A 19,113-nucleotide genomic window follows, 5' to 3' on the forward strand; every position below is an offset into this window, starting at 1 on the left:
TGCTGGATCAAAGGGTATGCCCACTTTGATAATATTCTGAGCATAGCTCCAAATTGCTCTCCAGAATGGCTGGATGCATTCATAATTTCACTAACAAAGAAAGTATCATGTCCAGTTTTTCCACATCCCCTCCAACACTTTGCATGATCTTTCCCTGTCATTCTAGCCAATCTGACAGGTATATAGTGATATCTCACAGTTGTCTTAATTTGCATTTCTCTGATTAATAATGATTTGGTGCATATTTTCATATGGCTAGAAATAGTTTCAATTTTTTCATTTGAGAATTGTTTGTTCATAGACTTTGACCATTTATCAATTGGAGAATGGCTTGATTTCTTATAAATTAGAGTCAATTATTTATGTATTTTGGAAAGAGGTCTTTATCAGAACCTTTAACTGTAAAAATGTTTTCCCAGTTTATTGCTTCTCTTCTAATCCTGTCTGCATTAGTTTTGTTTGTACAAAAACTTCAATTTGATATATTCAAAATTTTCTATTTTGTGATCAATAATGATGTCTAGTTCTTCTTTGGTCACAAATTCCTCCCTCCTCCACAGGTCTGAGAGGTAAACTATCCTATGTTCTTTTAATTTATTTATAATCTCATTCTTGATGTCTAAATCATGAACCCATTTTGACCTTATCTTGGTGTATGGTGTTAAGTGTGGGTCAATGCTTAGTTTCTGCCATACTAATTTCCAATTTTCCCAGTAGTTTTTGTCAAAGGGTGAATTCTTATCTCAAAAGCTGAGGTATTTGGATTTGTCAAACACTAGATTCTTTAAGTTATTGACTGTTTGTCCTGTGAACCTAACCTATTCTGTTGATCAACTAGTCTATTTCTTAGCCAATACCAAATAGTTTTGGTGACTGCTGCTTAATAATATAGTTTTAGATCTGAAACAGCTAGGCCACCTTCATTTCATTTTTTTTCTTTAGTTCCCTTGAAAGTCTTGACCTTTTGTTCTTCCAGATGAATTTTGTTGTTATTTTTCTAGGTCATTAAAATAGTCTTTTGGGAGTCTGATTGGTATAGCACTAAATAACTGGATAAGTTTAGGTAGTATTATCATCTTTATTATATTTGCTAGACCTATCCAAGAGCATTTTTGTAGGAATCCTTACAAAGTGTTAACTCATTAGAGTTGATAGAGACAATAATTATCTAATTTAGCATGATACTTAGCAAATTCTCTAACCCACTAATGTATTTAAGTACTCATTGAAATTCACAAGTATGGGAGATTCTCAAAGTTAACTTTGTAACTTTGTGAATTCACACCTCCCTTAATCCCTCCTTCAGAGGAGGAGTCAACCTTTGGGAGATCATATATAAAGAAGCTCTTAACTTCAGGTTAATTAGTTTGGAACATTGCCAGGAGTGGGAGAGGAGCACTCTGGGAGATACAGAAGCCCACAAGCCCACTCTCAGAGGCGAAGTCAGATTCATTCCAACTTTCACCTTGGTGCTGGTTGGAGATATTTGGAAGAAGAGAAGCCAAAGCTGGCAGAGGCAAAAGATTAACAACACAAGCTCTTGGAACCAAGCAGTTAACCTATCTGGTCTCTTCCATTCACCACTTTCTGGATCTCTTCACATCACCTGGCGATTATCTAAAGATAGTGGAGCTGCTCGCACTTGACACTGCCCTTCTGGTGGGTTATAAAACCTGTCTGCTGGAGCCAGTGCATCTTCATCAAAAATTAAAAAATTAATGGTATAGAGAACTAAATTTAAAAGTTCTCCAGGGTTACCTGTAGCAAATTTAAAAGTTTTCTAGGGTTACCTATGGCTGAGTTAACACTTTGTAAGGATTCCAACACACTTTATATTTTTCCATTTGGTTAGAGCTGACTTTATTTGTGTGGAAAGTGCCTTGTAATTTTGCTCATATAGTTTCTGACATTCAGTTGGCACATAGATTCTCAAATATTTTATATTACCAGCACTTACTTTAAATGGAATTTCTCGTTGTAACTCTAATTATTGGATTTTATTAGTGATATATAAGAAGGCCAATGATTCATGTGAGTTTATTTTGTGTCCTGCAACTTTGCTAAAGTTGTAGATTATTTCTGATAGCTTTTTAGTAGAATCTCTGGGGTTCTCTAAGTATATTATCATATCATCTTCAAAGAGTGATAATTTGGTTTCTTCATTACCTACTCTAATTCCTTTAATCTCTTTCTCAACTAATAGCCAAAGCTAGCATTTCTAATACAGTATTGAATAGTAATGGTGATAGTAGGCATCCTTGTTTCACTATTGATCTTATTGGGAATGGTTCCAGTTATCCCCATTACAGATGATGCTAATTGATGGTTTTAAATCAATGCTACTGATTATTTTAAGGAAAACTCCTTTTATTCTTATACTCTCAAGTGTTAATAGAAATGGATGTTGGATTTTATCATTCTGCATCTATTGAGATGATCATATGTTTTTTATTAATTTGGTTATTGATATAGTCAATTATGCTAATAGTTTTGCTAATATTGAACCAGCCCTGCATTCTTGGTATAAATCCTACTTGGTCATAGTGTATTATCCTTGGGATGATTTTTTGTAATCTTTCTGCTAATATTTTATTTAAGATTTTAGCATCAATATTCATTAGGGATATTGGTTTATAATTTTCTTTCTCTGTCTTCAACCTACCTTGTTTAGGTATGAATACCATCCCTGTGTCATAAAAGGAATTTGGTAGGAGTCCTTCATTCCCTATTTTTTCAAATAGTTTATATAATATTGGAGTTAATTGTTCTTTAAATGTTTGGTGAAATTCAAATGTAAATCCATCTGTTTCCTGGGGATTTTTTCTTAGGGAGTTGATTAATACCTTGTTCTATTTTTTTTTCTAAAATGAGACTATATAAGCAATTAACTTCCTTCTCTGTTTATCTGGAAAGACTACATTTTTGAAGGTAGTCATCCATTTCACTTAGGTTATTAAATTTATTGGCATAAATTTGGGTAAAGTAACTCCTAATTATTGCTCTAATTTCCTCTTCATTTGTGGAAAGTTCTCCCTTTTCAATTTTAAGATTAACAATTTTATTTTCCACTTTCCTTTTCCTAATCAGATTTACCAAAGGTATAAACCTATTTTATTGTTTTTTCATAAAGCAACTCAGTTTTATTTATTAATTCAATAGTTTTTTTAACTTTCAATTTCATCAATTTTTCCTTATAAGTTTAGAATTTCAATTTTAGTATTTGATTGGGGGGTTTTAATTTGCTATTTTTCTTGCTTTTTAAGTTGCAAGCCCAATTCATTGATCTCTTTCTCTATTTTATTCAAGTATATCTCTAAAGATATAAAATTTCTCCTTATTACCACTTGGGCTGCATCCCACAAATTTTGGTGTGTTGTCTCATTGTTGTCATTCTCTTGTATGCAATTATTAATTGTGTCTATGATTTGCTGTCTTACTCATTCATTTTTTATGATGAGATTATTTGGTTTCCAATTACTTTTTGATCTTACCTCTAGCTTTTTGTTGAATGCAGTTTTTATTGTATTGTGATTTGAAAAGAATCCATTTACTATTTCTGCATTTATTGTTGACGTCTTTATGTCATCATTATAATAATTATGACATCTAATGATCAATTTTTGTATAGGTTTCATGAACTGATGAGAATAAAGTGTATTCCTTTCTGTCTGCATTCAGTTTTCTCCAATGATCTATCATACTTAAATTTTCTAATATTGTATTTATATCTTTGACTTTTTTCTTATTTGTTTTGTGGTTTGATTTATCTAATTCTGAGAGTGCAAAATTGAGAATTTTTGCTGTATTATAGTTTTGCTATCTATTTCTTCTTTCAACTCTTTTAACTTCTCTTTTAGGAAGTTAGGTGCTATACCACTTGGTGCATATATGTTTAGTATTAATATTGCTTCATTGCTACCCTCTAGCAAAATATAGTTTCCTTCCATATCTCTTTTAATTAGATTAATTTTTGCTTTTGCTTGATCTGAGATAAGGATGATTACCCCTGCTTTTTTGACTTCACCTGAAACATAATAGTTTCTGCTCCAGCCTTTTACCTTTTCTCTGTATGTATCATCCTGCTTTAAATGTGTTTCCTGTAAACAACTTATTGTAGGTTCTCCCTTTTGATCCTGTCTGTTACCCACCTCTCCTTTATGTGGGAGTTCATTCCATTCACATTTATGGTTAAAATTACTAATTCTGTATTTCCTGCCATCTTATTATCCCCAGATCATGATTTTCTTTTTCTTTCCTCCTTTACCCTCCTCCCCAGTAGTAAACTTATGGCCACCACTTGCCTCACACAGTGCTCCCTCTTTAGAATCCCTCCCTGTTATGAGTTCAAATGTTGGAGTTCTTGTTCTTCTCAAAACATAGCCGGTTTAGCTTAGAGCCCTCCGGATGTCTCCAAATCCAAAGGTTCTGTCCTTCAGCCTCTGCCTCTGCTTTCTTCAGCCTCCGACCAACACAGAGATGGAATGAATCTCTTGTCTCCTTCACTTGGGGCTCGGCTAGCTTTCTGGTGAGTCTTTCAGACCAGCTTGGTCTCAGTGGGGGGCGTGCAGGAGCCCAGCCACCAGCTACAGTGGTGTGAGATGAAGATGAATCTGGTTGTCCACTGAACTCTCCACTCGTAGCTTTATCCTCTGAAAACTCTTCGTCTGCCACCAGCCAGCCAAGTGGAATATATTCTGCCTTGCCTGGGAAAGAGGGCTTCTGGCGTAATTCCGCTGAAATCCGTCAAAGTGCTCTCTGCACCAGAGTCGCTCCTCTCGAGTCCAGCTGAACTCTCTTCTGTGACCAGCCAGCCAAGAGGAAAAAATGTATTCTCTAATAGCTCTCTCTCCTTATATGCGAATCTTCTGAGAGAATGGGATTATGGGTTTTCTCCCATAGTGCTCTCTGGCCCAAAGAGTTTTAAGGGAGGTGTGAACTCCCTTGAAGTTAGAAAGTTTATTTTGTGAAGCTGGCATACTTGTGAACTCCAATGAGTAAAGGTGTGAACACAAGCCTTGTATTAATTAGTTCTACTTAGTACCTTGTTTCAGGTTCTGGCCAAAACATCTTCTTGTAAGATTAGATCAACTCTAATTAGTTAGCAATTAGTAAGGATTCCAACATCTCCCCCTTTCTTTTTGAATCTCTTTCTCTTTCTTATACCTTTTCTTTATTACTCTTTTTCTTTTCCCTTTTTCTTTCCCAATTTTTAATTAGGTGAGAGAAGTTTCTTTGTAAACCAAATATCTATTATTTTCTTTTTGAGAATGAGAGTATGAGTCACACAATGTTCCTCCATCTCCCTAAATTCCCTCAGATATAATAGGTTTCCTTTGTCTCTTCATGGGATGTAGTTTCCCTCTTTTTATCTCCCCTTTTCCCTTTTTCTGATACTATTCCCTTTCCACTTCTACTTCCTTTTTTTATATTATATCAGTAAAATCAAATTATACATCCACTCTTTATGTATGTCCATAACAGAAATACAGTTTTCAAGAGTTTGTTTTACTTCTGCTTCTCTTGAGTCCTATAGTTGGAGGTAAAAGTTTTTGTTTAGCTCTGCTTTTTTCATTAGAAACAAATGAAATTCACCTGTTTCATTAAATGTCCATCTTTTTCCCTGGAAGAAAATGCTCAGTTTATCTGGGTAGTTTATTCTTGGCTGCGTTCCAAGTCCTTTTTCCTTTCAGAATATCAGATTCTAGGTTCTTCGATCCTTTAATGTGGAAGCAGCTAGATTCTGAGTGATTTTTATTGTGGCTCCTTGGTATTTAAATTTTTTTTTTCTGGCTGTTTGTACTATTTTTTTCCTTAGTCTAATAGTTCTGAAATTTAACCACAATATTCCTTGAAGTTGTTATTTTAGGGTCTCTTCCAGAAGGTGTTCGATGAATTCTTTTAATGCCTATTTTACCTTCTGGTTCTATTATATCTATGTAGTTCTCTTTGATGATTTCCTGTAAAATAGTGGCTAGGCTCTTTTTTTTCATCATAATTTTCAGGAAGTCCAATAATCCTCAGATTATCTCTCCTAGATCTATTTTCCAGGTCTGTTGTTTTTCCAAGTAAATATTTAACATTTTCCCCTATTTTTTCATTTTTTTTTTTTTTTTTGGTTTTCCTTGACTGATTCTTGATGTATCAATGAATCATTCATTTCTATTTGTTCACTACTGATTTTTCAATGAATTATTTTCATTAGCTTTATTTTACTTTTTTTGTATATGTCAAATTGAGTTTTTAAATGAATTGTTTTGCTCTATGGAATTTTTTTCCAGTTCACTATTTTTTTTTCTTTTTCTTTTTCCATTTCACAAATCCTCAGCGTTATTTATCTTTTCCAGTTCACAAATTCTGTTTCCCTGGAAGTTCTTTACCTTTTCCAATTTCCAATTTCCAATTTACTTTTCCCACTTTATCAAATTTTTTCTTTTAGTGAGTTATATGCCTTTTCCATACTCTTTTGCAGAGCTTCTTTCCTTTTTCCATTTTTCTTCTATCTCTCTTTTAAGATATTTTATAATTTCTTCTAGGAGAGCCTTGTGTGATGGGGACCAGGTTACATCCCCCTTTGAGTTTTTGTCTAGAGATCTCCTTGGGGTTGAAAACCTACTTTTTTTCTGTTTAGAAGCCGTCAATGGTGAGAGTTTTCTTGGCTTTTTTTACTCATTTAAAAAAAAAAAGCCCTTAGGGTTTTTCCTCTTCAGGGCAAGGAGGTTATCAGCTTCCTCTAAAGAACAGCGATCGATATATGGATAGTAGCTGTCCTGAAAATGGACTGCAAAGAGTGGCTAACGTGCAGAAGTGTCTTGTTAAGAGCTCCGCAGTGGAAGTATCTGTGCCCTGGGAAGCATGGCTGTGCTGCAGGAGTCCTACTGCTCCAGGCAGACTCTCCTGCCTCCCTTCTTTGCAGAAGTGTTGGTGCCCTGGGCAGTGCCCCCTTTATGTGAAGAAGGTGGCTGCCCTGGGTAAAAGCCCTGTGCTGTAGAATGCTGCTGCACAATTGTGCTGTGTGTTCTGTGCTGAGTAACTTCTGGTGCTAGGTGAGTGTAGCCAAGTCCTGTTAAATTCTGGCATTTTGGAAGTACACTCTACCTTTGGCATTTGTGTAACTTCTCTGCTGATCTACTCTTTTGCAACCAAAGCAGAGCAACCAACCTGTGATAGAATCCTCCCTGCAAATTCTCCACCTGTGGCGATGGCCCCCTCTCTGCTCCACTTAGTATGCTAGTCTCTGTGTTCTGCCTCTTTGCCTGCATTGGCCTGCTCCCACAGATCAGGACAAACCTTTTCTGGTGATCTTCCAGATTATCTGTGGCTGATAATTTGTTGTACTCCCAATAGTCGTGGATTTTACCAATCAAGCACTATTTCTGAGGCTTTATTTGGTAATTAGTAATGAGAGTAAAAGGGGAGCTTAGAATGGTACGTGTGTCTTCTCTGCCATCTTGGTTCCACCCCCACAGTTTGTCTCATAAGAACAGTGTAACTTGAGTTATGGAAGTCATGCTCTTTGTGTTTGTGTCTCTGTCTGTCTATCTCTGTTTCTCTTTCTCTTTTTCTCTCTCCTGGATCTCAACACCACATTTATTCATTTGTTAATCTCCTGTTCACTGATGGAATTTATTGAGTGTCAAGTTACACCCCTTACTTGATTGTAATTTTCATGAGAAGAGATTTTAAAAAGACACATATATAATGTACATATATATAATTTAATTATTTTCTCATTTACTCATTTATTTCTCTTAAGTTTTAGTGCTGTGTGTTGCTCTTTTTTTTTTATTTTCTCCTCTTCAACTCAGCTAACTCATATTCCTTGTATCATTATTTCATATTTATCTCTGTCTCACATAAAAAAGTAGCACTTTTCCCTACCAAGACTATTATTTCCATTTGCTAAGTCAATTTGTTTCTTCTATCACCTCCAATTTCTCCTTAATTTCTTATCTTTCCTTTTTCTAAAGGCTGTGTCCCTGAGGGCTAGAAGCATGCTTATGTCCTCCTCATCTTCAAAAAAGTTCACTTAATGCATTTACCCCCATTTGGTATCATCCTAGATCTTTCATCTCTTTTATCGTTTAAGTATTTGAATAGGATATTTGACTTCATAGTTCAACACAAACTATTCTTTCCAGAGTTACCAATTATCTCTTCTTTACCAAATTCATGTACTTTATTCCAATCTTTTACACTTCTTCATCTCTCTATAGTCTTTGATACAAAGTCACCCTTTTCTGATGTTCTCTTTTCTCTATGTATTTATAACATTGTTTATTCTTAGGTCTCCTCCTACCAGTCTGACCATTTCTTCTATCTACTGGATTTTCATCCAAGTCCTCCTAGTAATTGTGATCTTTTAAGATTTTGTTCTCACTTTCTTTTCTTCTTTTTATTTTCTCTTGGTGAACTAATCTACTCTCATGAATACAATTAGTATATCTATGTAGATGATTCTGAGATCTCTTTATTCAATGCTATTCTTCGTCTTGATCTTCATTTCATATTTCCAACTGCTTATTAAACATCTTAAACTAGATGTTTTATATACTCCATAGTTGACCATATCGATAACAAAATCAACAGCAATCAAATGATAATCTCAACAGATGCAGGAAAAAAAAAAAACATTCCTATTAAAAACACTAGACAGCATAGGGATAAAGGGAGATTCTCTTACAATGAAATAAGTGCCTGCACTTTATCTCCCAACTCCTCTTTATTCTAGTACCTTCCCTCTCTTAATAAATTGTCTACTTGTCCTGCAAATAGTTTTTTCTAAATATATTTATATGCTGTCTCTCTTTTTTTTTTAGATTGTAAGCTCCTTGAGGGCAAGGGCTTTCCTTTGCCAGTTTTACATACCCAATACTTAACATAATGTCTGACACATTTTAGGCACTTAATAAAAGTCTATTGATTAATTGAGAGGTTATGGGGAGTGGATTTGGATCTTACCTTAGGACATTCCCTTTACTGTTACAAGATAGCACCTTCTCTATAATTTAAAGTCAGTGTACTTACAAGGTACATGAATTGCTTTGTTGCATAGCCAATTTCTGTCAGAGACAGGATTTGAATCCATGTCTTCCTGTCTTTGAAGGGCAATTCCATATCCACTATGCCATAGGGAATTTCAACTGATTAAACCAAACAGTATAGTATTAAAAATCTACATGGAACAATGGATGGCATGATGTCAGGAAGAACTAGGTTTAAGACTTATTTCTGATATATAATAACTATATGATCCTGAGCAAGTCGTTTGACTGTTCAATGTCCTGGGCAACTCTTAAGGCTTTAATTTACAGAGAAATTGATGACCAGCCTCAATTCTGGGTGTTTCTTCAACCAGAAAGCTCTTTATACCAATAAAATCAGAGCTCTCTTATTTAGCTTCCATTATACTTTGTGTTGATACAAACTATTGAATATATAATTTGAATAAAATAGCAAAATAGTGTTTTTTCCACAAAATTGACATTTTAAAAATTATATCTATTCATTCAACGTGGTCAAACTGATTATGTTGCATGCTTCTGTACTGGTTGTGTTGGTGTTACTTAGGCCTATGCCTAAGTTGGTATAGACATACCAAAATAAAATAAAATAACTACAACAACAACAAAAACTGTTCAAAGGTTCATATTAATTTTGCTTCCCAATTATGAACTTAGATAAATAAAGAATATCAATTTAACTAGAGACTGCATGCAAATTATGCTTTTTCACATAAAGTCATTTTAAGATCATAGCATTTAAAAATGAAAGGGACCTTAAAATTAGTCTGAACATGAATCATTGTCACTCTTGTACCCTGTCTTGTCACCTGTGTTAAGCAAGTATTTTAAATGGATTAGTTTTGTTAGTGTTAGAACAAGGGCTGACCTCTCTGTTTCTCACTTGAGGGGTGACAATGTAAAGTTGTGAGGGCAATATTTGGAAACTGATGCTATCTAAGCAAGTCACCCCATAGGTCCTTTAAACTCATGTAAAGAAATAGCTTATTGTGTTTAATGATGGAAGGTTCATCAGGCCCAGTGACCTTTTGAAGTATTAATTCCAACAAGAAGAACATTGTTCACAGTGCATGGAACCATTAATGTAAATTTAATTACTTGGCATGCCAGTGATATAATTTTTCCTTACTGAAAAGGCAGGTCAATGCATTTGAAATGTTAAGAATCTCACTTTAATTAGGATCACAAAATATTGTTAATTAAATCCCCACAGGAATATCTTTGGACCCAGTGACTTGCATCGAATCTATAGCATTTAACAAATACAAGCTGCTTAGCTCCCCAAAGAAGCATATCATATTTCCATTTCCTTTTACAGTTTGCATCGTGAATACCTAAGTGATATCTTTATAACACACTTAAAAATGTTACTTTTTCCTCTCTCAAGATAAAAATATCTCTTCATAAGTATATCCTATAAATAATGATGTAATTAACACACTGTGCCATCCCAAACCCCCATGTCTATAAATTTAGATTCACATCTTGGTTACTCCATAGAATACAATCTCCATATTTGTTTTGTACTGTATGAAAGCTTTTGAAAGCAAATACAAATGTGCCCATTACCAAGATTTCAGGTTTTCATTGGACAATTTAATTGGTACAATATTTTTCATTGAGCAAAATTGTGCACAGAATGTCCTTAAGTGCTTATTTTTACTTCTTATTGCACTCAACCCTATTTATAGAAAATAATATCTTAAACATATTAATATTCCTCCTTAAAGTTCAGGGCCAAAGTAGTTGTTAATGTTAATTCTACTTGTAACATCATATCAATGTCTGGTATTGAACAATTTGACAATGCCAAAAACTTTGGTAGCAAGAACTTTCTTTTCTAGGACTTTATTGCTATTGTGCCTTCAGAAACAGTTTGTAGTTTCATCTCTATGGGTCATGCTTATCAGGATAATGGCTGAAGTCATTGTATTGGAAATACTGGTTTTCCAAAGCTATTGGAATCAGGATTCTAGGCTGTCTATATATCACACTGGTCAGCGTTTTGGTAGTTGATTGAGTTGTTGAGTTGTCTGGAATATTTTCTTTTTTTCTCTCTCCCTAAGGATGCTTTACTATTTCAATTCAGCTTATTGGTCTTCCCTATGTAGAAATGTTGTTTGCTCCTTTTCCACAGGAACTGCTTTCCCAGATGATGGCTGTGAGGGCTGGGTTATTATTTTCTATTTTATTTTATTTTTATGCTTTAATCTAGATTTAAACACAATCAGTCCTTTCTTTGGGCATAGAATGCATTTTTCATCCTAAATCCATTAGAGTAGTCATGATCAACCAAGATAAGGTTGAAATGGCCTCATGATTTAGACATAAAAAGTGATATTATAAGCAAATTTGAAAAAAACATAGGAAAGTTTATCTCTTAGATATGTGAAGAAGAAAAGGATTTGTGACCAAAGACGGACTGGAACTCATTATTGATCACAAAATAGATAATTTTGATTATATTATTAAATAGTTTTTGTACAAACAAAACTAATGCATACAAGATTAGAAGGGAAACAATAAATTGGGAAAACATTGTTACATTTAAAGGTTCTGATAAAGGCTGCATTTCTAAGATATATAGAGAATTGACACAAATTTAGAAGAATTCAAGCCATTCTCCAATTAATAAATGATCAAAGGATATGAACAATTTTCAGATACAAAAGATTGTAACCATTCTCAGTCATATGAAAAGGTACTCTAAATCACTGTTGCGCAGAGAAATGTCAATTAAGACAACTCTGGGATACCCTCTCAGATTGGCTAAGATGATAGGAAAAGATAATGACAAATTTTGGAAGAGATGTGGGAAAACTGGGAAACTAATATATTATGATGGAATTATGAATGGATCCAAATTCATTCTGGAGAGCAATTTGGAACTATGCTCAAAAAGTTATCAAATTGTCCATAGCCTTTGATCCAGCTCTGTTTTTACAGGGCTTATATCCCATAGAGATCGCAAAGGAGGTAATATTTGTGGCAGCCCTTTTTGTAGGGGCAAGAAATTAGAAATTGATTGGATTTAGTTGGCCTGGAACTTATATTAGCTGAAATGAACAGAACCTGGGTATCATTGTATGTGGCAACAACAAAATTATTCAATGATCAATTTTGATGGACGTGGCTCTCTTCAACAATGAGATGATTTCGACTAGTTCCAATGATCTTGTGATGAAGAGAGCCATGTACACCCAGAGAGAGTGTAGGAACTGACTCTGGTTCACAACATAAGCATGGTCACTTTTTTGTTGTTTGCTTTCATTTTTTTTTTTCTGTTTGATTTGGTTTTTCTTGTGCAGCAAGATATTTGTATAAATACATATAGATATATTGCATTTAACATATATTTCTACTATGTTTAACATATATTGGATTACTTGCCATCTAGAGGAGGGGGTAGGGAAAGGGGATTGAAAATTGGAATACAAGGTTTTACAACGGTTAATGTTGAAAAATTATCTATGCATATGTTTTGAAAATAAAAAGCTTTATTAAAAAAAGAAAGCCTTGGAAAGATCTGTGCTACAATATTACTGTTATTAAAATGTCATAAACATAATTATAGCTTTATTTGAGTAATTAAAAAGGGCCAAAAATAGCTCTGAAATATGTAAATTTTCTCTAGACTGACATTCAAAGTGTGTCATTAATCTTTTCCTATAATACTTTCATATCTAACATTCTAACCTCTTTTTTAAAGTTTCCAAAATTCCACCCCTAACAACCCCCTCGAAATATGAATTTCTACGTGGTTTTATTAGTACATTAGATTCAAAATATCTAATGTCAAAATTAGTCATTCTCAATTTTCCATTCTCTATTACTGTAATCTATTAGGCTCAAAACTAGACTTAATATTTCCCTAATTAGAATTGGAAATAGTGGGCTATACCTTTTTCTCTTTTATAGTTTCCTTTTTTCCCATTCTCACTACTACCATTCTCAGTGATTTTACTCACACATTACAATAGTAATATAATGGATTAATTGTTTCTAATCTCTGGTACGCCAATCTTTTATGAATAGCAGTGCTAGGCCAATTCTAAACACAACTCTGATCTCATTATTCCACTAGTCAATAATTTTCATTTGCTTAAACGTCCCCTCTAAAATACATACAAAATTTCTTATAGCCTGTTATTCAGTTTCATCTAATGTATTATATTATTCTCCTCTAATTTTCTAAACTTACTAATAATTCCCACTTACTGTAGGAAAACCATTATTTTCTCCTTGATCCTGCTTTTGCTTTCTGTATAGCACAAATCAGCCAATTAAAGGATGTTTAACATTTCTGAAGGCAGAAATTAGAGGTTTGATGTTTTACTTATTTCTTCTAAGACTATTGCAGTAGCCCCCATCCCATTTCTATCATTCTTCTATACAAAAATTGATTTTTAGAAAATAGAGATCTGACCATGACACTTCCTTACTGAGTAAAATGCGATTATGCTCTATTGCCACTAAGATTAAACAGAAGTTTTGGTTTTTATAGCCTTTTACAACTTAGTCCCACTTCACCTTTGCAACCTTCTTATGCATTATATTCCTCATACTCTAAAATCTAGCCAACCTAACTCTCTTTTTGCTCTTCATACATGGCTCCCATCAATGCATCTGTCTGCCATGTCTGGAATGTATTCTCACTTCATCTCCACCTTTCCCTCTTTGTTTACTTCACAGCTTGATTCGTGTTACCTTCTACATGAAACCTTTTTATTATCCTCCAAGTTGTTAGTAATTCCCCCTATAAAATTTTCTTAAATTTAGTTTACATATATATTTTCATGTAATTATTTTTTAAAGATTTTCTAAGAAAATATAAAGTTCTTGAGAATAGGCATAGGTTTGTGTTTATCTTTTTGTCCTTAGCTCCTAGTAAAAAGTAGGCATTTAATAGATTAATTGGCTGATTTGTGCTAGTCTCATCAACAATTTTTCATCTCAGGAAATCCAATAATTCCTGCTGGTTTTCAAGTCCTTGAAACAGTCTCATCTTGTGTTAGGGAATCCAATGATTCCTGAAGATTTTAAAGTTCTTTTAACAGTCTCATTGTCAGCCATGCTCTTTCAGTGTTAGATGTTTCTTAAATCTTCTCCTTTGTTTTGAGGTTTTTCTCTCCATCTCTCTCTGATGGACAAGGCGAATAAGGCTCCTTGGCATCCATCTGTTTCCTTCTCCATCTGATTCCTTCTCCATCTGTAGCGACACAAGCAAACCCTCTTCCCCAAGCAGTTAACCTATCTAATTCCCTTTTATTGACCACTTTTGGGATTTCTCATCATCATCTGGCAATTACATTGGAGCTGTTTGCACTGGACATTGCCCTATTGGGTTAAAAAGCCTGTATTCTCCCCAATTGTAATCTCTTTGTGCCATGTAATTACTTTTAGGCTGACTGATCACATAAGAGTCCTGACCTTCTAAAGACTCTCTGGGTGTAAGCTCTTGGAGCTGGGCCCTGCCTCTCATTTCTCTGGGTCAATCTACATTCCGAGGCCCAGTGGCAGCCTTGGTTGCATTTTGGACATGGAATTTTAGGTCTTCTCTCAGCCTGTCCTCTCACTCCATCTTTATATATGCACTGGGGCCTCAAATGTCCAATATTTCCACACTGAAAACATCGACTACTTTCTCTAGAATTCTTTTGCCAAGAAGGACCCTATCTTTTTATGTTCATCATAGTTTGGGTATAATAAGCATTTGTGCCCACTGTGGCATGGAGTCTTTTTTTTTTCTTATATTAATTTATTATTTTTTGTGCATACTTACATTTTTTCTTTCAAAGAAAACTTATTTTTAGAGGCTTATTACATTTGTTCTCAACATTCAGATATTTATTAGGAAATAGTTATGTAATCTGAAGAGTGCTTCTGTTGAGTAAATCTAACCTCTACAAATAGTTGTTGAATGATCTTAAGTGGTATTTTAATGATTTATGGCTTCCAAAGTGCTTTCCTCCAAAAACCTTGTAAGGTATAGAGTATAAATAATACCATCTCTATTTTGCAAATGAACAAACTGAGACTGGTCTAGAGAATGAGTTACTTGGCTAGGACCACATTGCTAGTAACTAATAGATCCAGGACTCAACCAACTTCCTGAGAAATAAACTAAGGTACTTTCTCCAATGGCAGCACTTGATGCAGTGGATGGAGTGCTAGGCCGACAAAAGACTCTTATCTTCTTGAATTCAAATCTGGTCTCAGACATTTACTAACTGTGTGACCTTGAGCAAGTTATTAATCTTGTTTGCCTCAGTCCCTCATCTATAAAATGAGCTAGAGAAGGAAACAGTAAACCATTTCAGTATCTCTATAGACAATATCCACTGAGGTTACAAAGATCAGACATGACTGATCACCAATATACATATATTAGCTAGGATAGCCTATTTTTGAAGAAAAAATGTTATTTTAGAAAATTAAAGTATTATTAGAGATCACTAATGTTTCATATTAGTAATTTTGTAAACAATCCCATTTTATTAAAAAACATTTTTATAGGAAAACAGGCTAAATATGTGTTATTTCTGTTTCTTTTCATTTTCCATGCCAATATTGTAAATGGTATAATCAGACTTCTAACTCAAGTCTAGTTGACTCCAAAGTTTAGGTCTCTTTGCACAGATTCAAGCAAGATTAATAACTCACACTTTCTAGTCAAAGAATAATGGAGTGATAAGGAGGAAAACAATGATGACAAAATAAATAAAACATCTACATTTGAATTGCAAAAGTTTCAAAAGCCCTTTTAAAGTAAATATATACTATTTTCCATTTTTCTTGTGTATTCATTAATAGGTATCACTATTCACTGGGTGATAGCTCCCCAAATTACAGGAGTGATGTTTAGGAAAAAAATCATCATTCTCAATAATGGTGGCATTTTAACTTTCTTAGTTCCAAATTAGTCATACCTACAGGAGACACAGAGTTTTCCTAATTAGGAAGAGGTTATCTACCCAAAAGGAAATGAAGTATAAGAGAACGATCCAAATTCATAGTCATAAAACTTTGGTGTTTATCCTAGCTCTAATGTTACTTATGACTAGCATGATCTTATATAAATCTACCTCTTTTTAGACCTCAGTTTTCCTCATCTGTACAAAGAGAGAGTTGGGATGTATGATCATTAAGGTTACTTCTAAATTGTCTGATTTTTGTGATGTTACATAATTTTTATAATGTCAAAGTCAGGAGTGAAAAGGGATTGGGGGATTTCTGTGCTGAGGAAAGGAGATGCTGGGTAGGATGTTCAAATGATCACTTACAAGAATTTTAGACTGTCAATTCTGAATTCTGAAGTAGTAGCTATTAAGGATGGATAAGATAGAAGGACATTTTACTTTTCTGCTTTGTGGCTTTTCAAAATAATTTTAAAAAGATCTTTTCCATTTAGGTCTCTGTTCTTTAGTAGCATATTTTAGTTCAGCATTTGGGTAGCATTCTCAGGTCAATAATGATCTGGTGGCAGTTTGTCTGCCCAGAGGCCCAGATATGGGGCAGAAATGTTATTTTCTATACAGTCAAGCTTCTGCAAAAATTTGGAACTATATCCAAAGGGCTATAAAACTCTGCATACTCTTTGATCCAGCAATACCACTACAAGGTCTAGGAGATTCTCTCCCCCACATCCCCATCTATGAATACAAAAGGGAGGGCAGAAAGACCTATGTGTACAAAAATATTTATAGCAGCTCTTCTTGTGGTGGCAAAAAACTGGAAATGGAGTGGATGCCCATCACCTGGAGAATGACTGAACAAGTTGTAATATACGAATGTAATGAAATACATGGTGCTGTAAGAAATGATGAACAGACATTTCAGAAAAACTTGGAAAGACCTACATAAACCGATGCCGAATGAAATAAGCAGGACCACTTTGTGATAATATCATGTGCAAAAAAATGATAGTTTTTTCATTGCCTTGTCTAATTCCTTCAATTTCTTTTTTCTTTTCTTATTGCTACAGCTAACATTTCTAGGATAGTATTTTTTTCCTTAAAAATTTAAGTCTTTTTTTAATATTTTATTTTATTTTATAATAACTTTATATTGGCAGAATCCATGCCAGGGTAATTTTTTATTATTTTTTATTTATTTTTTTATTTATTTTTATTTTCTTTCTTTTTTTTAAATTTAAATTTTATTTTATTTAATAATAACTTTGTATTGACAGAATCCATGCCAGGGTAATTTTTACAACATTATCCCTTGCATTCGCTTCTGTTCCGATTTTTCCCCTCCCTCCCTCCACCCCCCCCCAAGATGGCAAGCAGTCCTATATATGTTAAATATGTTGCAGTATATCCTAGATACAATACATATTTGCAGAACCGAACAGTTCTCCTGTTGCACAGGGAGAATTGGATTCAGAAGGTAAAAACAACTCGGGAAGAAAATCAAAAATGCAAATAGTTCACATTCATTTCCCCGTGTTCCTTCTTTGTGGGTGTAGCTGTTTCTGTGCATCATTTATCCATTGAAACTCAGTTAGGTCTCTTTGTCATAGAAATCAGCTTCCATCAGAATACATCCTCATACAATATCGTTGTCGAAGTGTATAATGATCTCCTGGTTCTGCTCATCTCACCCAGCATCAGTCCATGTAGGTCTCCCCAAGCCTCTCTGTATTCATCCTGTTGGTCATTCCTTACAGAGCAATAATATTCCATAACATTCACATATGTGGCATGGAGTCTTATGTGAGTAAAAGAAATTAAATGGGAATTTGGGGGAGTTTTGCAGAAGGTTCAGGTGACATATAAAGGCCAACAGAAGACACAGAAATAGTTTAGAAATTCATAAATGCATTATATGTGTGTGTGTGTGATATTGTATAGTATAAAGCCAGATTTTAAAATAATATACAGTCAATGCTCCATTAAAAAAATCAGTTTTTTTCTCCAGTATGAAGGGTCAAAAAAATGTACATGGATTTTTTCCTGTTTCTAGTCCCCACTATGTGGAAGGAATAACTGAACTTCCTTTTTTACTGTCTCATGACATTCCTCCTTTTAGTATAATTTCTATACATTTGTTAAATCTAAATTTCATTTCAAAATAAATTCCTAAATACATTTCAGTCTCCTTGAAGGCAAGGACCAGACGTTATTAGTTTGTGCTATTCACATTTCTCATGCTAGTTCTGAGTGTTGTATATGAAAAGTACTTACTTCAGAGTCAGAGGATCTTGGTTCTTTGATCTGTTACTATTTGCATGATCTTTCATATTTTTCTGAACCTAATTCTAACATATGAAATATGAGAGATGGACTAGATTATTTCCAAATTCTTTTCTACCTTTAATCCAATAATCCATTTAATTTGCAGATATTTCATATATTTGCACTCAGTAAAAGTATTTAACATAAGTAACAATATTCTATAAAGCTCCATAAAATAAGATGAATGAAAGTATATACATATTGCCCAGATTATGTCATATAAATTTATGATGAAAAATTCTCTTGGATAAACTCTTTAAATGACATTTTAGGGATCCAAAATGAAAACTGAATGAAGACATAGGAATAGATCAAATTTTTAAAATTGCTAGTCAATATTGTAAAGTTCCATATTGTTTTTTTTTTAATTATAACTTTTTATTGACAGAACCTATGCCTGGGTAATTTTTAACAACATTATCCCTTGCACTCATGTCTGTTCTGACTTTTCCCCTCCCTCCTTCTACCCCCTCTCCCAGAGGGCAAGCAGTCCTATACATGTTAAATATGTCACAGTATTTCCTAGATACAATATATATGTGCAGAACCAAACAGTTCTCTTGTTGCACAGTAAGAGTTGGATTCAGAAGGTAAAAATAACCTGGGAAGAAAAATAAAAATGCAAACAGTTTACATTTATTTCCCAGTGTTCTTTTTTTGGATGTAGCTGCTTCTGTCCATCATTGATCAATTGAAACTGAGTTAGATCTTCTCTTTGTCGAAGAAATCCACTTCCATCAGAATACATCCTCATACAGTATTGGTTTTGAGATATGTAATGATCTCCTAGTTCTGCTCATTTCACTCAGCATCAGTTCATGTATCTTTTCATATAGCTAGAAATAGTTTCCATT

Source organism: Antechinus flavipes, chromosome 1 (genome assembly GCF_016432865.1).
Source record: "Antechinus flavipes isolate AdamAnt ecotype Samford, QLD, Australia chromosome 1, AdamAnt_v2, whole genome shotgun sequence".
Taxonomy (NCBI): domain Eukaryota; kingdom Metazoa; phylum Chordata; class Mammalia; order Dasyuromorphia; family Dasyuridae; genus Antechinus; species Antechinus flavipes.